Source organism: Podarcis cretensis (genome assembly GCF_951804945.1).
Source record: "Podarcis cretensis genome assembly, chromosome: 6".
Classification (NCBI taxonomy): Eukaryota; Metazoa; Chordata; class Lepidosauria; order Squamata; family Lacertidae; genus Podarcis; species Podarcis cretensis.
The window spans coordinates 17,477,260-17,495,828 of NC_137175.1; the positions used below are offsets into that span (position 1 = coordinate 17,477,260).

At 46.2% G+C, this 18,569-nt stretch overlaps 2 long non-coding RNA genes across 3 annotated transcripts in view; both read right to left on the reverse strand.

Annotated features, from left to right (window-relative positions):
• Positions 1-18,569, reverse strand: part of LOC307218087 — a 113,456-nt gene that overhangs the window by 81,087 nt on the left and 13,800 nt on the right. The window contains exon 3 of one of the 2 annotated variants that reach the window (XR_013839753.1): positions 3,743-4,058. The exons of the other annotated variant lie outside the window; for it this stretch is intronic. This is a non-coding gene — a long non-coding RNA (uncharacterized lncRNA). Of the gene's footprint in view, positions 1-3,742; positions 4,059-18,569 lie in introns of those variants that run through there. 2 annotated transcript variants of the gene reach the window in all.
• On the reverse strand, positions 16,600-18,319 carry LOC307218097. The gene is made up of 2 exons (XR_013839765.1): positions 18,052-18,319; positions 16,600-16,914 (listed from the first exon to the last, which is right to left on the reverse strand). It is a non-coding gene; the product is annotated as an uncharacterized lncRNA (long non-coding RNA).

An 18,569-nucleotide genomic window follows, 5' to 3' on the forward strand; every position in this document is an offset into this window, starting at 1 on the left:
AATAACATTTCACAAAGGCAGCTGCGAGAGACATGTTGTGCCACCAAGCCATGTTTTCCTCTCATATGAGCCTCAAGCTTTAGGGGAGGGGGAGGGGAGACAAGGTGTGGCTCTGGCTGTGCTGGATGAGCTCACAGCCTTGGCACGGACTTTAGAGCAAATTGGGGAGATCAAAGCATTCTTTAGCAGCAGCATTTCCCTTAACTTGGATGGAGTCCAGATATCTGCACCCCTCTGGCATCGCATACCTTTGCTGGCTACCTTTTTTAGACTCAGTGCCAATGCCCAAATAAACACTGTGGGTAGAGACCATGAAACACATGCAGCTGGCTCCTTAATACTCATAAGGAGAGCTCTGCTGGATCACACCGAAGGCCCATCCAGTCCAGTATCCTGTTCTTACAATGGCCAACCAGATGTCTGCAGGAAGCCCATAGGTATGGACCCAAGTGCAGCAGGGTTTTTCCACCTGTGATTTCAAGAAACTGACATTCAGAAGTGTACTGCCTCCAACAGCAATCTCTGGTGTTGAGGATCTGGTTTATACTTTTCCGGTTTGTCAGGAAACAAGGTCTTTGCAAAATTGATGAAGATAATGAATTCCATGACTAGGAAACATTCCATGGATGGGGATTCACTGTCCGAAATAATTCCATTTCAAAGAGAGACTGGGCGTATTTCTTTGGCTTCATTATGCCCACACGTTCACCCAGGAGGGCGACGCCTGGGAAAATATAAACAGTTGCTCCACCAGAGAACTTTGTGTTCTCCCAGCCTCAGTGATGTGGAAAGAAAATGGGCCAGCAATTTGATCAGAGTTGCAGAACCAGTATTTTGCCTCATTTTGATAATTTTGTGTTATGTTGAATTACACTGGCTTTTAGTAATGTTTTAAAACAACTGGGTTTTTTTTAGAGATTCTTGCGGCATCTTTTCGTATAATCTTCCGTTGTACTTTATAATGTGTTCCACATGCGACATGTAAACCAATTTAGGAAGATTTTTTTTTCTTGAAAAGCCATATGCAGATGCATTTGAATAAGCAAGGTAGTGGCAGCTATGGAACTTGGTAGGATTTACTCATGGTAGGGCACCTGTCTCGTATGCAGAAGAACCCTGGTTCAGTCCCTGGCACCTCAAGGTACAGACCCCCTGCATGAAACCCTGGAAAACTGCTGCCGGTCAGCTAGACAATACTGAGATAGATGGTCTGCTTCCATATAAAGCAGCTTCCTATGTTCCTAATACACTGTGATACTTCCCGCCGGAGTGGTACCTATTTATCTACTTGCACTTTGACGTGCTTTCGAACTGCTAGGTTGGCAGGAGCAGGGACCGAGCAACAGGAGATCACCCCGTCATGGGGATTCGAACCGCCGATCTTGTGATCGGCAAGTCCTAGGCTCTGTGGTTTAACCCACAGCGCCACCCATGTCCCTGTTCTTTTACACAATAGCAATAACTGCCTTTTTGAAAGTGCGTCTAACATTCTAACCACCAGGCCACACCAGCTGGTCACGAATAGGCAACAGCCGGAGCTTATTAAGTCCAGGAGAATTGCAAAGGGAGAGCAGAAAAACAGGTTGCTGAGTCCAACAGCTGGTCCTGCTTTGACTTTTCCAAGGTGACTTTCTGCCCTCTGACGATGACATGTGTTACAAAAGAGCAGCATGGCCAGGCTTCTTTGTAGGTGGCCTGGTGAACATTGTTCTCCGTTTTCCCCAACAGGAAACCCCACATACCACTGTGGCTAGAGTCTTATTGTACTTGGAGCAGGAACACCAGAGGGTCAAACCAAAGGGCCAGAGTAAAATGCGAAGATTAATGTGTAGGCAAACAGGAGAGCTTCCACACTGCACAACAGAGGAATCCAAAGCAGCAGTTGCACTAGTGGAAATTCATTGCTCAGCAGATCCCACCATCTACAGTATTGTGCAACAAAATTGCCAGCAAGCTGTGCAAAAATATTTCACCAGTAGGACAAGCTGGTGGCCTTATCGTACTGCTACCTTGGCTACAACCCCGTGTTTCACTGGTACTGTGCCAAAACTTGTACAGTGGTACCTCGGGTTACATACGCTTCAGGTTACAGACTCCGCTAACCCAGAAATGGTACCTCGGGTTAAGAACTGTGCTTCAGGATAAGAACAGAAATCATGCAGCGGCAGCAGGAGGCCACATTAGCTAAAGTGGTGCTTCAGGTTAAGAACAGTTTCAGTTTAAGAACGGACCTCCAGAATGAATTAAGTACTTAACCCGAGGTACCCCTGTACAGCGGTACCTCGGGTTACAGATGCTTCAGGTTACAGACTCTGCTAGCCCAGAAATAGTACCTCGGATTAAGAACTTTGCCTCAGGATGAGAACAGAAATTGTGCGGTGGCGGCGCAGCAGCAGCAGTGGAAGGCCCCATTAGCTAAAGTGATACCTCAGGTTAAGAACAGTTTCAGGTTAAGAACGGACCTACAGAACAAATTAAGTTCTTAACCCGAGGTACCACTGTATTCCAATTTCTTAAAAGTGTTTTTCCCCTAAGAAAAAGGATTCAATTTTTCTCTCTCCTTCTCAGGGCACTTAAGAATATCTTTGGAATGTATGTGGGTGCAGACTTTCCAGATTCCCTTCTTCTTGTTAGCTCTGCCTGGTGTGTGTGTGTGTGTGTGTGTGTGTGTTTCCTTCCAGTAAACATTTCCCCTACACTCTGCAGCCTCCCTGGCTGCTGACACTTCCAAATGCCCTCCCAGTTTAATTGAGGAGCGGGCACCCAGGAAGGCTGCAGAGTGCAGGTAGAACAATTTGTAGCATTAGTGAAATCACATCCATAGGCATTCCTCAACCACGTGAGGGTATTTCTTCCTCTCCTTCGGTAACATTCTAATGCAATTTCACTAAGTCATGAAATATGGTCTAAACTTAAATACAGGAGGGTTGGGTTTTTTTTGGCAAATGACTACAATTCACACCTCTGATATACTTAATAGTTTTTAAAAAACAACAATGTTTTTGCAAAGGTGAGTGAGTTGCTTCCTCTTCTCCAAAGGGAATTACCCTAGGTGGGTTCTTTCTCCCAGAGACCCAATGACTTCCACATATGAATAATCCCTGCTATGTCTGAGTCAAAAAGAATTTCAGATAAAAGTGAGGGGGGGAGAGAGTTTGTTGTGAAGGCTAGGATGGCTTTACAGCTTGACAAAGAACTCTTTCCCCCGCATGCACAGGCAAGACTGGTCCTGGGTACGTGTTGCTGAGACGGAGACTTATTTTAACTCCCTGGCCTTTAAAAGTGAAAGCCGTGTCCTTGTCACTATCAGATGAACTCTCTGAACTCGCTGTCCTTTACTGCAAGGAGGCGGCTGGCTGCTTTGAAGTTGTGTGGGATGCCTTCCTGGTTTTTCTGCTTCTTTCCACAAATGTGAACAATGTCATGCTTGCATAACAATAGAATCATCACAATGGCAACACCACAAAATCCAATACAATCAAGGGTCCCTTAAGAAGGCCAAGGCAGCTGCATTTCATAGTTGGTGTTGCTCATGCATTCTTGCTAAGTCATCCTTACAGCTAAACTCCTTAAGGATATATGCTTATGGAGGAATTTCTATTTATTTCATAGACAACTGAAGGCAGCCCTGTTTCAGGAAGCTTTTAATGCTTGATTCACACACACCACACACTAGTTTTGTTGGAAGCCACCCAGAGTGGCTAGGGCAACACAGTAAGATGCATGTTGTTGTTTAGTTGTTTAGTCGTGTCCGACTCTTCGTGACCCCATGGACCAGAGCACGCCAGGCACTCCTGTCTTCCACTGCATCCCGCAGTTTGGTCAAACTCATGCTGGTAGCTTCGAGAACACTGTCCAACCATCTCGTCCTCTGTCGTCCCCTTCTCCTTGTGCCCTCCATCTTTCCCAACATCAGGGTCTTTTCCAGGGAGTCTTCTCTTCTCATGAGGTGGCCAAAGTATTGGAGCCTCAGCTTCACGATCTGTCCTTCCAGTGAGCACTCAGGGCTGATTTCCTTAAGAATGGATAGGTTTGATCTTCTTGCAGTCCATGGGACTCTCAAGAGTCTCCTCCAGCACCATAATTCAAAAGCATCAATTCTTCGGCGATCAGCCTTCTTGATAGTCCAGCTCTCACTTCCATACAGATGGGACTGCATACTCTATGCAGTCAGATGCATAGAGTATTAATAATAATAATAATAATAATAATAATAATAATAATAATAAATTTTATTTATATCCTGCCCTCCCCAGCCAAAGCCGGGCTCAGGGCGGCTAACAACACTAAAACAGTATTATCATTATCATTATCAGTGTTAGAGAAAGAACAATTATTTGTTTACCACCACCCTTCAATCATATTCTGAAATGACAGAAGGGTATTTTCTGAGCCAGCTTCCTCATTATGGATTTGAGACTAGCACCCAAAGGTGCTGAGACTAGCCCCAGGGCCCATTTAGATTGGCGTTTTATTGCAGGTGTATTCTGCAACATGTTCTTGATACGGTAGCAGTGCATTCGTGGTGGATTTATTCTGCTTTAGTTTTGTTCTGCAATGTTTCCCCAGCGCTACCACATTATTGCTGCCCAGAGGGGTCATATAGCACAACTAAAATGGGACAAAAATAAACCAGAACATTTCCAGCATGATGTGAAGGAATTTGAGCAGGAAGTTGCAGGCTACTCACTGATTGGAAAGGAAGCAGTGTGACCACTTTTGCAAGTGCAAACCGTATTGGCAGCAGAATTGCATCATGGACACAAATAATCATGAATGCGTAACAAAGACCCCCCACACACACACACATTCCATATCCCAGAGCTGATGACTAGTAGTTGAATCAGGCTCCATCTGCACTATACATTTAAAGCAGTATTAGAGGTAAAGGTAAAGGGACCCCTGACCATTAGGTCCAGTCGTGGCCGACTCTGGGGTTGTGGTGCTCATCTCACTTTACTGCCAGCATACAGCTTCCGGGTCATGTGGCCGGCATGACTAAGCTGCTTCTGGTGAACCAGAGCAGCGCACGGAAACGCCGTTTAGCTTCCCACTGGAGCGGTACCTATTTATCTACTTGCATTTTGACGTGCTTTCGAACTGCTAGGTTGGCAGGAGCTGGGACCAAACAACGGGAGCTCACCCTGTCGTGGGGATTCGAACCGCCAACCTTCTGATCAGCAAGTCCTAGGCTCAGTGGTTTAACCTACAGCACCACCCGTGTCCCTAAAGCAGTATTATACCACTTTAAACATTATGGCATCCCCCAAAGAATTCTGGGAACTGCAGTTTGTCAAGGCTGCTGAGAGTTGCTGGGAGACCATTCCCAGAGTCCTCTGGGGAAAGGGATTCAACTTTGGGAATGGTAGCTCTGTGGGGGGAGCAGGGGGAATCTCCTAACAACTTTTAGTGCCCTGCCACAAGTAACAGTTCCCAGAATTCTTTGGGAGAAGCCATGATATTTGAAGTGGCATGACACTGCTTTAAATGTATGGTGTGAATGTGGCCAATGTTATCGCATTATCGGTGAATAGAGGGACAGTCTTTTTTTATAAATAGAGGGACACTCTTGCAGGACAAAAAAAGAAAAGAAAACCCCAAAACATTTGTGGTATGAAAATTTACAGGATTTCTGCAGGAAGGAATTGCACTGATTAGAAATGAAGCAGTACATGTGTTTTGAAATCTTTGCAGCTGCAAACAGAATTGAAAGGAAGATCACATAGAGCTGCACCATCGTGAACACAAATCATCACGTGGGCACAATTTAACAAAAGATCTTTGAGCGGGTGGGGGAGGGGGCCTTGTCTGTTCTTTCAGTATTGACCCTACTAGAGTAACTAGAAATGTGTCGCCTTCCCTTTGCAAAGTCCCCCCCCCATCTTTTCCTTCTTATTTCATCACTTAAGCAAACTCCCTGGGGCTTGAGCGGGAGACCGAATGCTGGTAAGGGCTTCTGATGTGCTCTAATTGGAGGCCGGGCCCTCTGAAGGGATAAGTGGTGCAATCATCCCCCCCCCCCCGTCCCCCTCACCCTGTGGCAATATGTGCACTCCCTAATCCAAACCATTCCTGAGGAGGGAGAATTGCAGCTGGGCTGGGAATGGAAAAGACAGGCAGGATCCAAGGCAAAGAGTCTGTCCAAGGAGCCTCCTCCGGCCGACTCATCTAATCTTTAACATCAATGCTCAAGAATGGAGATATCTAACCTGGTTTTTAGAGGGCGCAGAGTTCAATCAACTGTGGCCCAAGAGTTTGAATTACTGTCATTGAGACTGCAGGAAGATGAAGAGTGTGTGTGTGTGTGTGTGTGTGTGTGTGTGAGAGAGAGAGAGAGAGAGAGAGAGAGAGAGAGAGAGAGAGACTTCTGCAGGAATTCCAAAAGTTGGGGAAGAGGAATTTCAAAATGACTGATCCATTGATAAAGCTTTAGAGCAGACCTTGGCTGAAAGCATACAGGTGGGAGAGACAGGCTGGCAGAGATAACAAAGAGACAGAAATCTGGGTGGACGAGGAGTATTGAAGATCATGACTCCAGTAACCGAATCCTGAGTAACAGAACCAAGTGGAGAGACTTGCACTCTTCCCTGCAACTTGCCCAGAGGAGACTGGTATGTGAGCCCACACAGAACTCAGTAAAGAACTAATCTAAAGCCTGCAAGTGCTTTGTCACAATGAAACGTGGTGGTCGTGGTTCTTTAGGGATTCATGGAGTGATTTTTGGACAAGCAAGCAAGCACGCCTGGATTTTGCAGATGAGCCTGGCTCAGGAACAGAGCCACTGGAAATGGGAGTTTGGGCTCAATATAGACCTAGCCTGGATGGATTTTTCAGCAGAAGCAGGTGTTATCAATTGGACCTTTTAAGCAGGAACGTGTGACTCGGCTGGCTGGTTGCCAGATCCACCCCCCCCCCATCCCCAGTTACTATAAATATCTTGCTAGTTTATCCTGCCTGCCTGGAGGCCTTCCCCTAGGACCCACTGCTCGATCCTTTTTTACACTACCTGTCTGCTATTTTAATCTTGAAAGAGATAATTAAATTTCTGGTGACAGCTTGTGTGCCATCTGTTTTAAATGGCTAGTGAATTTGGAAGGAGGATTTCCCAGAGATGTTGTTCCTCCTTGACAGTGGCAAGGCGCACAGCGGTGGCAAAGCAGATGGTGGCGACAAGATCAAGGTGGCAGTGCCAGGTGGCAGTGGCAAATCAAGGCAGCCTCAAGTGGCAAAACGGGACAAGCCACCCCTGGGTGAAGAGGACACCTAGATGCCCTCATAAGAGCAAAATCCATACAAAGTGTGGGCAGTTCAAAATGCTGTTGCTTGCTGTTGCTTGCTATGCCAACAGAGTTACAAAAGCAAGCAATAAATAGATTTTATACAAATAAATAAATAGTGGCCTTGGTCAGCATTTGATTTCTAGTAATATTAATGGATGCGGGTGGCGCTGTGGGTTAAGGTCGGCGGTTTGAATCCCCATGACGGGGCGAGCTCCCATTGTTTGGTCCCTGCTCCTGCCAACCTAGCAGTTCGAAAGCACGTCGAAGTGCAAGTAGATAAATAGGTACCACTCTGGCGGGAAGGTAAAAGGCATTTCTGTGCGCTGCTCTGGTTCGCCAGAAGCGGCTTAGTCATGCTGGCCACATGACCCGGAAGCTGTATGCTGGCTCCCTCAGCCAATAAAGCGAGATGAGCGCCGCAACCTCAAAGACATCCGCAACTGGACCTAATGGTCAGGGGTCCCTTTACCTTTACCTTTACTATTAATGTGCAATCTGAAGTCCATCTAGAATCATAGAAATGTAGAGTTGGAAAGGACCCTGTGAGTCATCTAGTCCAACCCTCTGCAATGCAGAAATCCCAGCTGAAGCCTCACTGACAGATAGCCACCCAACTTTTGTTTAAAAACCTCAAATGAAGCTGAGTGTGCTACCATTCAAACAGCTCTCACCACCAGAAAGTTCTTCCTAATGCTTTGTTGGAATCTCCTTTTTCGTACCTCCGGGAGGAGCAGAAAACAAGCTTGCTCCATCTTCCATGTGACAGCCTTCAGATATTTGAATGTGGTTATCATATAATCTCTCATCTGCAAACCCCTTCTTCATGTGTCAGGTGGGTTCAGCAATTAACCAGAGGTGAAGTGCACTCTGTACCTGCTCAGAGGCATGTTCCTCCCATCTTGCTTCCACCATGTCAGAGCTGAGCCACAATGTTGCCAGCTGAAAACCCTGGCACGAGTTATATTTCAGGCATGACATGCACTTAGCTCTGGGAATAAGCGGCTCAGCAGTGTGAGAGGAGTAAGGGATGCAAAGTCTGCCCTGTATCCACAAATACACACACACACACACACACACACACACACACACTTTTCCCGAGGTCAGCCTTGTGCATTCACTCTTTTTTGCTTGCTCTCAAAGGAAGCTGGAGGAATGGGAACAAACTGCACCCCAGGGCAGTTTCTCAGCATCAGCAGAGCCCATAGCTCTGAGTTCAGCAATGTCTTGAAGGCTGGAAGGTTACTTGCTTATCGTCAGTTTATTGTCTTTCTCAACAGCTCCAATTACTCACTTGGTGGTGAAAGATTGACAAAGTCATCTCTGTGTTTCACTTAGAACAGCACTGGAAAGGGGCGTATAGTCCGTCAAAATCCGTTGCAAACCATGCTCAATGCCACTTTTATCAAAGCAAAAGTTGCACATGTGGTCCTGAATGACATCCACATAGATCACTTTCCTGGTGTGTGTGCCACATCATTCGATACCAGGAAGGGGGCTTGAACACAAGGAATTCACATTCCCGTATCTTGTTGCAGGTAACACTTATTTTTACTTATCCAAGCTCTCTAACTGTGCCTGTGTATGTGTGGTACTGCAGCAAAATGTTGCAGTGTGGATTGCTTCTGTTCAGCCATTCCATCCCCGTTTTTCATTTTACTCTATTTCAGCCGTCAGGTAGCATTCTGCCTCAACTCAGCATGCTCATTCCTTACAGAGCTGCTTTTGTGGTTTCCCCTCCTCAGGATTTCTCCACACACAACCACCACAGGTTTCTCCTAAGCAAGTGGATATCTCTCACTTGTTTGTGAGTGGCCCTGTTCTGGCTACATAAATGACAGCACATCAGGGGAATGATGATAAATTTATGGAGATGCACCAAGGAAGTAGAGCAGTTCATCAGCCTCAGCATTTGACATCTTGAGAATTTCAGTGTTTGCGTTTTAAGGACCAAAACAGAAACAATGCTGGGAATTCATAGCTGGGCCTCTTGGTGTTTTCATTGCACCCTCACTTTGTAAAGCAGATCAGAGATTTGATCGGGGCACCAAATAGGTTCAACCAACAACTCCCTCATGCCACTTCTCCAGTTTAAATTATTCTGTTTCCTACAGTCAAAAAGCTACTTAGGATTCCTCGTGCCTGTACAGTGGTACCTCAGGTTAAGAACTGAATTTATTCTGGAGGTCCGTTCTTAACCTGAAACTGTTCTTAACCTGAGGTACCACTTTAGCTAATGGGGCCTCCTGCTGCCGTTGCGCCGCTTCTCATCCTGAAGCAAAGTTCTTAACCCGAGGTACTATTTCTGGGTTAGTGGAGTCTGTAACCTGAAGTGTCTGTAACCTGAAGCGTCTGTAACCCAAGGTACCACTGTATTTACACAGCAACCACCACCAGTCAAACAACCAGTCAACCTTGCATGTTAAATGCATTCAGTTAACTCTATGAAATAGAATTGTTTACTGCATTTATCCCTCCCTTCCTCCAAGGAGCTGAAGATGGCATATATGTAGGGCTGTCGTAAGCATATGTGGCGCCGGGGTGCAAAGATTTGCGCAGCACCCCCCCCCCCGGTTGCCGAGTCCCAGGTGCACAGGTGGGCAGAGCCAGCCGGCCACCTCAGCGTCTCACTGGTCGGTCGCAAAGCCGCCTGCAGCCTCTCTTTAACACCATGTGGTGCAAATAATTCATAGCGTTGAAGTATTTGAGATGGAAGGATTTGAAGAGTGCATACCTGACTACTTGGGCAGAGCCAGCTGAAGTGAAGTTCTTTCTCTGAAAGGATCCAAAGGTTGGGGAATTATGTAAGAGACTTTACAAAGAGCTTAGCTAGATCTATTTTTGCATTGCGAACCTACCTTAGCCACACTTCATACAAGTTCTGAACATATCAGTTTTTGGGGGCTCTTGTGTTTGCTTACTGATAAAAAGGCTATGCAGTGCACTCCCTTTTGCAACGTTTATGACTCAAAAGGGCTTCTCACAAAGCTATCTGACTAAGTCCTTGTTTAGTGTGCATTGGAGGAAGGAGCGGGGACTAGAAACATTCCTACACCTTTCGGTTTTTCTAGCTGGATTCTGCTCCTGTTGAAGGCAACCTCCTTGTTTTGCCACTCTACTGAGCTGATTTTCAAGTCAAAGTCCTTCTTAGAAAGAAGGTGTGCTTATCTTCTCCATTTATTGGTTTATATTAACACCTAGCTTTCCTCTGGTGGAGTTTGCTGCAACAAATACGAGTATTCTCCCTCCTCCCAAGTCTTTCCCTCACAACAACCCCATGAGGTTGGTTTGGTTGAGAGGAATGGGGTGGATGGCCTGTGCAATGCATCCATTTCCAGTATCAAGCTGAAACAGGTCACTTCGGAGGTACTTGGGGCCTCCACCCAAAGTCAGGATCTCCCAGAGGCATGTGGGTGAGAACAGAGTGCTGGGCTAGATATGGGCTCTTGGTCCAGCAGGTTCTTAATCATCATCATCATCATCATCATCATTTATTTATACCCTGCCCATCTGGCTGGGTTTCCCCAGCCACTCTGGGCTGCTTCCAACAAAATATTAAAATACAATAGTCTGTCAAACATTAAAAGCTTCCCTATACAGGGCTACCTTCAGATGTCTTCTAAAAGTCTGGTAGTTGTTTTTCTCTTTGACATCTGGTGGGAGGGCGTTCCACAGGGCAGGTGACACTACCGAGAAGGCCCTCTGCCTGGTTCCCTCTAACTTGGCTTCTCACAGCAAGGGAACCACCAGAAGGCCCTTGGCGCTGGACCTCAGTGTCCGGGCAGAACGATGGGGGTGGAGATGCTCCTTCAGGTATACTGAACCAAGGCCGTTTAGGGCTTTAAAGGTCAGCACCAACACTTTGAATTGTGCCTGGAAACATACTGGGAGCCAATGTAGGTCTTTCAAGTCTGGTGTTATGTGGTCTTGGCGGCCGCTCCCAGTCACCAGTCTAGCTGCCACTCTGGATTAGTTGTAGTTTCCGGGTCACCTTCAAAGCTATCTTCTTATGAAGTGGCTCTAGCCAAAGTGGTTTGAAGTGAAGGTGGGTGGTCCCAAAGCTTTGGATTTACTTTTTGAAAATACCAGGACAGCCATCATAGCTCTAGTGCAGGCCTTTGAGCCTAATACTATGTAGGACAACTGCTATTGCCATCTCCGTATGAAGATAGCTGTCAAAGGAGGAAAATAAAGGCTGAAAATTCAGAACTGCCTGGGTAGGGGGGTGAGAGAAGCCTCCCTTTCCCTATAAGAACACTTAGAGCAACAGGGTCCCTGCTCAGGGCTAGGCTTTGCTCCACCCCAGTGACTTTCAGGACTTCAGCTTCCCCATGTGTGCTTTCAGAAAACCTAAAAAGGTAAAGGGACCCCTGACCATTAGGTCCAGTCATGGCCGACTCTGGGGTTGCGGCGCTCATCTCGCTTTATTGGCCGAGGGAGCCAGAGTACAGCTTCCGGGTCATGTGGCCAGCATGACTAAGCCACTTTTGGCAAACCAGAGCAGCGCATGGAAACGCCGTTTACCTTCCCGCTGGAGAGGTACCTGTTTATCTACTTGCACTTTGACGTGCTTTCAAACTGCTAGGTTGACAGGAGCAGGGACCGAGCAACGGGAGCTTACCCCGTCGCAGGGATTCAAACCGCCGACCTTCTGATCGGCAAGTCCTAGGCTCTGTGGTTTAACCCACAGTGCCACCCACATCCCTCATCAGAAAACCTACCATGTAGTTATTCAGTGGGAGAATCAGAAGCAAGACTTTGCTGAGAGATAAGAGGATCTGCCCATTTTGGTGTCTCATCCATCATTCACTTTGAATTTCAGAACTTTGCATTCCCACACTAGCCTGCACTTATTATTTTAAATAAGTTCCTCATGAAAATTCATCAGCATTTTTGTGCAGATCCCTCCTACTATATAACCTGTCCGTATGCAATTTTGCTGAAGGTGCAGAGCAATTTTCCCCTAACGTAATGCATCTCTGTTGGTTGTTTTTACTAAGTTCTTTTAAATTGCTTTTAATATTCTGCTTTAATTGGTGTAACCCACGCTGGGACCTTAGGGCAAAAGGTGGGTATTAATTATAATAAAATAAATAAACACATGAATACATACATAATTGCATTTTAATGTACACTTTATGCGAACATGTGCATCTTTGTACACATGATTTGTCTGAAGGACTACGTTGCAAAATTCAAGGGAATGTGAATCCCAAACCGGTCATGCTCCCCTAAATCCACCTCTGGCGACATGCTAGAAGTTTATAAAACTATACAGTGGTACCTTGGGTTACAGATGCTTCAGGTTACAGACTCCACTAACCCAGAAATAGTACCTTGGGTTAAGAACTTTGCTTCAGGATGAGAATAGAAATCGTGCAGCGGCGGCGCGGCAGCAGCAGCAGGCCCTATTAGCTAAAGTGTTGCTTCAGGTTAAGAACAGTTTCAGGTTAAGAACGGACCTCCGGAACGAATTAAGTTCTTAACCCGAGGTACCGCTGTACATGGCATGAAGAAAGCAGACAGAGCAAAGCTTTTCCCCCTCCCTCTCTCATAATAGCACTAGAACTCATGGGCATCCATTGAAGTGGAGTTTTGGAAGCTTCGAGACAGGTAAACCTCTCCACACTGAGCATAGTTAAGCTATGGAACTCTCTCCCACTGGAGCCAGGGATGGCCAGCAATTTGGATGGCTTTAAAAGAGGATGGGACAAAGTCATGGACAAAGCTATTCTCTGCCTCCAGAGTCCGAGGCAGTAATGATTCTGGGCAGTAATGATTCTGGACAGAGGGCTCTTGCGCTCAGGTCCTGTTCACGAGTTTCCCACAGGCATCTGGGTGTCCACTGTGAGATCAGGATGCCGGCCTGTTCCAGCCAGCTCTTCTTACGTTAACTGGGATAGAGTGGCAGATTTCCCATATTGCCAATATTGCAGGCTGTTCCAAATATTGGAGCAATGTTTTATCTGACAAAGCGAGAGGTTTCTAGATGCACACTCCGTCCAAGCAGGTAAGAGGCATTATAAGGACACAATCTATCCAGGCAGCAGCAGCAGCAGCAAGGACTGCGGCCTGATGAGAGAGGCATGGTCTGTGGGCGAGATAAACAGACCTGAGTTTTCCCATCCCTGCTCTCAAAACTCAAAACAAATCTGCCCCAACATGAACCTGTGCCAATTCTCAGTTCAGTACAAGCAAGTTAATAATGCAGATGCAAAATCAGTTCAAGTGATGTGAGAGGCCCTGGTTGTTTCGAGATCTCAAGGCAATGTTGGAACATGCTTTTCAATGAAAGGTTATAGCTAGCATCACAGCTCTGTTCAGCAAGCAGGATAGCCCTGTTTAATTACTAGCGAAATTGCAGTTACCCAGTGAGATGATGATACCAATCTTTAATTAGTTATAGTTTTGATGGAAATCTCTACAGGTTTCAAATACTAGTGGTTTGCCTTTTCATGCTGCAAATGGATAGAGGATTCTTTCAGTGCCTCTCCAAACAAAAATAACTTTGGTTTGCATAAAGAAAGCATTGCTGTGTTATTTCTTGCCTCGCCACACACAGACACAAAAGCCTAGCTGATTCAAAAGGGAGGAATAGCTCCCTCATGTAAGGCCAACATCCTGCTTGACTTGAGAGAGCGACAGAGACCAAAGTACATTTCAAATGTACCCTTCATATTTTAGGGCATGTTTTTGTCTGCTGGTTTAGTCTGGCATTTATTTGTATTGCCATCCTGTTTATGGGTGAAAACAGGCATGGGCACAGGAGATCTGTGATCATATTTTCCATTTTCAGGAAAGGCAATTGCAGAGGAGTCAAATTCTGATTTGATCTGCAGTGAACACAGTGAACAGATTTGTGAACACTCACAAATCTGCCATCAAAACTTCAGCAGAAAATAACCTGTGCTATTATTCTCCGCCCTCCCCAAGAGCAAATTCTAGCAGCAAATTCAGGGAAGTGAGCTTGATCAAGGAACCAGCTGCAATTAAAATTGGAGTGCCTCCCTTCACACACCCCAAGTTGCTTTAAATTGAGAAATATAGGGAAATATTTTTGACTCTAAGGCAAAAGGGCCAGGTCTATCCCACTACTTCCATCAGACTACACAGTGTAACATACCAAGTGTAGTGCTTCAATTTCCAATAAACAACCCAAGTCTGCCTTGGAAGCCGCTGCCCATAAATGGCTACCATCCATATGGGCTATGTTCCAGCTCTGCTGTTGAATACCAGTGCCTGAATACCAGTTACTACAAACTGCAGATGGGCAAAATGCTATTGTGTTCATGTCCTGCTTGAACATGCATCTGGTTAACCACTGTGAGGACAGGATCCTGAACTAGATGGGCTATTCACTTGATCCAGCAGGCTCTTCTTATGGTCTATAGACATTATACAGGTGTCCTGGCTATGCGGTTTTAGATGCTTGATTTCTGTAATTAATTAAAGCAAACCTACCCTCCCGCTCAACCACACAGTTTACTTACCTATGTTGGGTTTTTTTGAATTTTTACTAATTTTATCTGTTTTGAGGATTGGTTTCATTGGTTTTCTTGAGTGTTTCCTGGATTTTAGTTGCTCAATCTGCAATCTTAATACAGTTGTACCTCAGGTTAAGTACTTAATTCGTTCTGGAGGTCCGTTCTTAACCTGAAACTATTCTTAAGCTGAAGCACCACTTTAGCTAATGGGGCCTCCTGCTGCCACCGCACCGCCAGAGCATGATTTCTGTTTTCATCCTGAAGCAAAGTCCTTAACCCGAGGTACTATTTCTGGGTTAGCGGAGTCTGTAACCTGAAGCGTATGTAACCTGAAGCGTATGTAACCCGAGGTCCCACTGTATGTACATGTTGCGAATAAGTGGCTTATAAATCTCTCAACATAATTTTTAAAATACTGTATGTCTGAGGTTACCTACAGGTACTTTCACTTGCTGACAATTAAAGATGTAGACAAAGTATACAAAGCAGCACTTTAATGTTTATTTCATTCATGCATTATTCCATTCATCCCAATGCAATGTGAATGAAGCCAGGGAGTCTGGTGGACTGGTGATGGAAATGTTGCTGTCACATGTCCTGCAAAGAGGCCATATCCCACCCTCACCACAGCCCTCCAAACATCCATGTCCACCCATCAATGAGATCAGTCCATGTCCACCCATCAATGAGATCAGTCCATGTCCACCCATCAATGAGAGGACTGCCTGCTTCCATAGCAAGCTCTTGGAGACTGCTGTGGATGGTCCTGCCTTCAGAAATTCAGTGGGTGGCTTAGCACAGTGACACAAGGGAAGTTTCTCCAAAGAGAAGTTCACTTTTCTCTGTCCTGGGCAAAGTCCAAGTTATTTGGCAGCTTCTCCTTTCTTACTTGGTTTTGAAAGCCACTTAGTTGGTTTCTGCAGCACAGGTGATTAATTTATTTTTATTTTTATGGGATTTCAAATAACAATATAGGTAAAGGAGCCCTGTGCGGTTAAGACCAGTCAAAGGCGACTATGGGGTTGCGGCACTCATCTCACTTTCAGGCTAAGGGAGCCGGCATTTGTCCACAGATAGCTTTCCGGGTCATGTGGCCAGCGTGACTAAACCGCTTCTGGCACAACAAAACGCAGTGACAGAAACCAGAGCACATGGAAATGTCGTTTACCTTCCCGCCACAGTGGTACCTATTTATCTATTTGCACTAGCGTGCTTTTGAACTGCTAGGTCAGCAGGAGCTGGGAATTTGTCGTGCGGATTCAAACTGCCGACCTTCCAATCGGCAAGCCCAAAGGGCTTAGTGGTTTAGACCACAGTGCCATCCACGTCCTACTGATGATATAACAATATGGCCCTATAAGGATACCAATCTACCACATATTCATTAAAGTAAAATGCAAATATGCAAATATGCTGCACCGATCACTATTTCTGGATTTGCTAATTGCATTCCTTTGTTTGTAGATTTTACAAACTATGTGCCTACCAATCTGACCTTTTTGAAAATGACTGGGGGGATAATTATGGCTGTAGTCATAATTCACCTGGGAGCACACATATATGAAATTAATAGACTACTAAATATGCCTAGGATTGCACTGGAAATCAGGCCAACCCCACCTGCATGTTTTGAAATATACAGTATTTATTTATGTGTCTAGCAGCATCAGGGAGTGGAGAGTGGCCAAGATTTTTCAAGCAATCATCTCTGATCCTGCAAAACCATCTTGTTCTGGGTGTTCTAAAGTTCATCAACCAACCTGCCCCCCCCCCTTTTTGCTGGAAATTGAACATGTGTTTGTCCTGCACATGGGAAGGACCTGAAGATGGACAAGGAATGGCTGTTATGTCTGAAACGTTTATTGTGACCTTTACAAAAAACAAAATAGGAGGCAATGATTAAGTACTTAACGAAGGGAGTAGCAGATGTCTTGACTTCCTCGCCTGTGGGTTACATCACAACCACAGGGCTGGAATCAAATCTCCTTTTCCATTCCAGAAACTTCAAAAACAGCTTATGAAAACGGGGAGTGGCATGCGTCTTAGCAGGAAACTTCTGCCTCAGGCCAGTCCTGTCCTTTCCTGATGTAACAACTACATTCTCATTCAGCCTTCTTTATATTTATTCCAGCATTTCAGCAAGGATGCAGACCCTGGTGTGGAAAGAAAGAATTGGTCTGCTGCCTATAAACTATAAATCTCTCTCCCCCACCCCCAACTCGGAAGTGTGTGATGATCCACTAAACTTTAATAACAAACACTATGCAAATTGCAATAACAAATGCCAATTGCCATGTGCAAACTGTTAATGAATATGACTAAGCTGTGGGCCTTTTTTAAATTCACCTCGCCTCTGCACCTGCCTCAAAACTGTGCCAGAAAGGGAATCACTACTGAAGACACATCTCAGGCACTAGGAACAACCTAGATGGGATGCCATTCATGTTATCTGGACATCTGAGCGGATAGCTTTTAAAAAAGTAAATTCCAGGCATGGGATATGAGCCAAATCCAGCACACTGAAAAGGGGAGGGGGGTTAACTGTTTGCCATTTCACTATGGTCCAAACTTATATCCTGACGGGGGCGGGGTGCCCATGGGGGCTTCATGTATACTTACTAGATGTCCAGGTAAGAGTGCATAGGATTTCAGCCTAGGATAAAACAATGTGATGCTTGATTACCAGAAAGTAAATTCCATTGAAACCAGCGAGACATACTGCTGAGCAGTGGCGTAGCGTGGGTTGTCAGCACCCGGGGCAAGGCAAGTAATTTGTGCCCCCTAACCCATGGATTTGCGCCCCCTAACCCGTGGATTTGTGCCCCCTAACCCTAACCCCCAGATGTTGCGCCCAGTGCGGCCGGGGCCCCCCCCCCGCACCCCCCACGCTACGCCACTGCTGCTGAGTAAAAATTTACAGGATTGGGCCTGAGTCCTTGAGACCACCCACCAAACTAGACCACGCACCAATATCATATACCCACCCACCTCACTGACAGCAACTGAGGGGAGGGGATTTCGTTTAGGGAATTTTAACCCTATCCCGCCCAGCGCCGCAGCCCTAATCAAAACGGTGCCAACTCCGCGGTGCGTAGTTTCCTTATAGAAACAAATCGGTGCGCGATGCGACGCCACAGGTTACTCCGTGGCATCTGCAAACTCCATTCGGACTCCTCTTTCGCTGTTTTCTTTTTGTTTGTTTTTTTTTAGCTGGCGCGCCAAGAGCACAACCTCGCCTCCCAATTTCTACCTGGCTCTGGAGCTGACGGTGCAATCCTACGCCTACTTACCTGAGAGTAAGTCCGACTGAACTCAATGGGACTTACTCCTGAGCCTAGGGCAGTCGTAGTAGCGCACGGTAGTTGGCGCAAAGATCGGAGGCTCAGTCAAAAGGAAAGGAAAACTCTGGGCAAGAAAACTCTGGTATCTGAAGAAGTGTGCATGCACACGAAAGCTCATACCAAGAACTAACTTAGTTGGTCTTTAAGGTGCTACTGGAAGGAATTTTTTTTGTTTTGACTATGGCAGACCAACACGGCTACCTATCTGTATCTGGGCAAGAAGGCCGGGATAGTGCGGGGTGGGGAAGGTGCCGAAAGAGAAGGATCTCGCCGAGGGCATCCCGAGCCGTTTTAGCCTAACGGAGAGGCTTCCCCGGCTGCCTTCGTCCTGCATCCACCGCGCGGGAGGGAGGCGAGAGCGGGTGGGTCGGGATTTCGCCTGGAAAGTCACCTGATCCGCCCCGCAACCCGCCAGCCCCGCCGCGGCTTCCCCCGAGGGCCGCCCGCCGCAGCCGGTCCCTCCCCGC